The following is a 4,554-nucleotide window of genomic DNA, read 5'->3' on the forward strand; positions in this document are numbered from 1 at the left end:
AATATGGTGAAACCCTGTTTCTACTAAAAGTACAAAACTAGTGGGGTGTGGTGGCACATGCCTGTAATCCCAGCTACTCAGAAGGCTGAGACAGGAGAATCGTTTGAACCTGGGAGGTGGAGGTTGCAGTGAGCCGAGATAGTGCCATTCCAGCCTGGGGAACAAGAGTGAAACTCCTTCAAAAAAAAAAAAAAAGAGAGAAAGAGAGAAAAGAAAGAGAAATAGTTGAAGGCTCAAGGGAATTTTTAACCTGCATATAAACAAGGGAGGCCGGGCGCAGTGGCTCACCCCTGTAATCTCAGCACTTTGGGAGGCCGAGGCGGGCGGATCACCTGAAGTCAGCAGTTCGAGACTATCCTGCCCAACATGGCGAAACCCCCGTCTCTACTAAAAATACAGAAAGTTAGCCGGGCGTGGTGGCGGTCGCCTGTAATCCCAGCTACTTAGGAGGCTGAGGCAGGAGAATCGCTTGAACCCAGGAGGCGAAGGTTGCAGTGAGCCGAGATCGCGCCATTGCATTCCAGCCTGGGCGACAAGAACGAAACTCCATCTCAAAAAAAAAAAGAGGGAAAGGGTTGGAGCATGAAAATTGGAAGCTGTCTTCAAATAACTGAATAGTATAATATTGGAAATAACGGAGCCTTATTCTCTTCTCCAAAGTGCAGAACTAAAACCAATAGAAATTACAAGGCAGTATTTTAAGCTCAGAAAATCCCTAACATTTAGGGTCATTCTGAAATAAATGAAATTAGGTATTTGGGGGAAGTAATGTCATTTGAAGACAGCCTGCCTGAGAGGTTTGTGGAAAGTTCTTCTATATTAGGAAACATTAAAACTGGTTGTGTAACCCAAGAAAGTTCCATCTCAGTGTTCTTTGCACCTCTCTTTTAGCATTTACCACGTACTTTTTTTTTGTTTTGTTTTAGTTATTCGTGTATATACCATTCTTATCTCTCCCAATAAACGACAACAAACTGTGGCTCCCAATGCTAGATACAGACCCATGCAAAAGAACATAGGGCAATAACCTTCCTTAAATTTGTACATTCCACTTTGCTCTACTTCTAGCATAACCTCCTGCATAGCTGGGAGATCCAGAGTTCCATTAAGGAGCTGAAGAATTAACTTCTTTTTCATAGAAATCTGCAACCACCTCACTCAAAACAAAAAAGAAAAAAAAAGGTGGGGGGTGCTTTTTTAGGTGAAGCACTGTCAACTATTTCCCCTGTCCTTTTGTGCAATTAGTATTTTTTAAAACTTTCAACAGGAATTTTTTTTGTAACTTTTAAATAGCATCTGGTTAGTTTGGATCCTTTCCCAATGTCTCCTGGAGTCTTGGAATATGATCTGTTCATGCAATTCAGTTTGTGTAAGATCAACGAGTATTTGTTGAGGCCAGGCGCAGTGGCTCACACCTGTAATCACAACCCTTTGGGAGGCCAAGGTGGGAGGATCGTTTAAGCCCAGGAGTTGAAGACCAGCCTGGGCAAGAAAGTGAGAACCCCATCTGTACAAAACAAAAAAAAAAGTAATTAGCTGAGCATCCTACTGTGTGCCAAGCACCAATCTAGAGGATTCCAAAACAAGATCTGAAATCTGTCTAGTGGAGGAGTCCAGCTAAAAAGAATGTGGTAAGTGCAATGATTGGTGAGCTGCAGTTAACTTCCCCTAGGTTAAGAGAGATGAGCCCTTTCAATTTGGGCAAAATATTGACCAACGTCTTTAATTTGTCTTCATTTAAAACCTTGAGGGCCCGGCGCAGTGGCTCATGCCTATAATCCCGGCACTTTGTGAGGCCGAGGCAGGTGGATCATGTGAGGTCAGGAGTTCGAGACCAGCCTGGCCAACATGATAAAACACTGTCTCTACTAAAAATACAAAAAAGATTAGCCAGGTGCAATGGTAGGCACTTATAATCTCAGCTACTCGGGAGGCTGAGGGAGGAGAATCGCTTGAATTGGGAGTAGGAGATTGCAGTGAGCCGAGATTGCTCCACTGCACTCTAGCCTGGATGACGGAGCCAGACTCTGTCTCAATCAATCAACAATAAAAAAATAAAAAACCTTGATAAATATGTTGACTAGGCCATGGTGAAGAATAGAGTTTTTCCCATCATAGATAACACTGATTTGTGAGTAACTGTTCACCTTCTAATTAAAAAAAAAAAAAAAAATAGACACAGGGTCTTACTATGTTGCCCAGTCTGGTCTTGAACTCCTGGCCTCAAGTGATCCTCCTCCAACCTTGGCCTCCCAAAGTGTTAGGATTACAGGTGTAATCTTATAATCCTACAGGTGGCACTCGCCAGCACGCCCAGTTAATTATGTGTGTGTGTGTTTTGTTTTGCTTTGTTTTGTTTTGTTGAGACGGAGTTCCCTTCTGTTGCCAGGCTGGAGTGCAATGGCACGATCTCGGCTCACTGCAATCTCTGCCTCCCGGGTTCAAGCAATTCTCCTGCCTCAGCCTCCCAAGTCGCTGGGATTACACGTGCGCCACTACACTCCAGCGTGGGTGAGAGAAGAAGACTCCATCTCAAAAAAAAAAAAAAAGAAAGAAAAGAAAAAAAGAAATGAAATTGGAAATTGGCTTAAAAACTTAACTGGCTCAGTGATCACCACTTCCTTCTTTAAGAACTATGCTCACAAACCGTTGATTTGATTAAAAGGACAGGAAATCTGGGTTCTAGTCTAGCTATTTTTAGAAACCAGAAAAAGTTACAGTTTTTCAGGTCTTCAGTTCCCTAATCTGTAAAATAAAATGGCTGAATTCAGCCATGTCTTATGGCCCTTCTAGTTTTAAAAAAATTAAAAGTTAGTATTATTTGTCTATAGCCTTTCTGAAAAAAAATACAATGAATGACTTTAGACATATCAAAGGGTATAAAGAATATGATCTCCCAGCTGGGCGCAGTGGCTCATGCCTTTAATCCCAGCACTTTGGGAGGTCGAGGCGGACGGATCACCTGGGGTCGGGAGTTCAAGACCAGCCTGCCCAACATGGCAAAACCCCGTCTCTACTAAAAATGCAAAACAATTAGCCGGGTGTGGTGGTGCATGCCTGTAATCCCAGCTACTCGGGAGGCTGGGGCAGGAGAATCACTTGAACCCAGGAGGCGGAGGTTGCAGTGAGCCGAAATCCCGCCATTGCACTCTACCCTGGGCAACAGAGTGAGACTCCATCTCAAAAAAAAAGAATATGATCTCCCTTTTCCCATTCCTTTTCCTAAGAACAATACACATACAAAGAAGTTCCCTGTAGTCACCTCTATGGTATCTCCTTTCTTCATCCTCTGGGAACCACTGTCTTGAGTTTGAAATTTACCCCTGCCATGCATTTCTATAGACTTTTAGAGTTTATATGTGTATATATTCCTTAAAAATATGTTTATGCTTTTAAAATTTTTCTAAATGGCATCAAACTATATGTGGTCTACTGCAACTTATATTTTTGCTCAGCATTATGAAGTTCAGTGCTGTTAAACCGTGTAGTTATGGTTAATTTAGTTTGGTTGTTGTTGTTCGGAGATGGAGTCTTGCTTTGTCGCCCAGGCTGGAGTGCAGTGATGCGATCTTGGCTCACTGCAGTCTCCACCTCCAGGGTTCAAGCAATTCTCCCGCCTCAGCCTCCGGAGTAGATGGGATTACAGGCAAGTGCCACCACGCCTGGCTAAATTTTGTATTCTTAGTAGAGACAGGGTTTCACCATGTTGGCCAGGCTGGTCTCGAACTCTTGACCTCATGATCCGCCTGCCTCGGCCTCCCAAAGTGCTGGCATGACAGGTGTGAGCCACTGCACCTGGCCCTGGTTAATTCGTTTTTTTTTGTTGTTGTTTTTTTTTTTAAGACAGAGTTTCACTCTTGTCACCCAGGCTGGAGGGCAGTGGCACCATCTCGGCTCACTGCAACCTCTGCCTCCCAGGTTCAAGTGATTCTCCTGCCTCAGCCTTCCGTGGTAGCTGGGATTACAGGCGCCTGCCACCACGCCCAGCTAATTTTTTTTGTATTTTTAGTTGACATGGAGTTTCACCATTTTGGCCAGGCTGGTCTTGAACCCCTGACCTCAGGTGATCCACCCACCTCGGCCTCCCAAAGTGCTGGGATTACAGGCGTGAGCCACCATGCCTGACTTCATTTTTAATGTTGTAACGTTGTTGTATAGTAATATATTGAATTGTATAAATGCATAATGAATTGTTGTATAGTATTAGTTTTCTAGAGTTGCCATAACAAAATACCACTGAGTGGCTTAAACAGAAATTTATTTTCTCATAGTTCTGGAAGCTAGAAGTTGAAGATCAAGTTGTTAGCAAGTTAGGTTTCTCCTGATGCCCTCTTTCCTTGACTTGATAAATATGTTGACTAGGCTATGATGAAGAATAGAGTTTTTCCCAACATGGTTGACACTGATTTGTGAGTAATTGTTCATCTTCTAATTAAAAAAAAAAAAATAGACACAGGGTCTCACTATGTTGCCCAGTCTGGTCTCGAACTCCTGGCCTTAAGTGATCCTCCCCACTTGGCCTCCCAAAGTGTTAGGATTACAGGTGTAATCTTG

Source organism: Mandrillus leucophaeus, unplaced genomic scaffold (genome assembly GCF_000951045.1).
Source record: "Mandrillus leucophaeus isolate KB7577 unplaced genomic scaffold, Mleu.le_1.0 Scaffold38, whole genome shotgun sequence".
In the NCBI taxonomy this organism is placed as follows: domain Eukaryota; kingdom Metazoa; phylum Chordata; class Mammalia; order Primates; family Cercopithecidae; genus Mandrillus; species Mandrillus leucophaeus.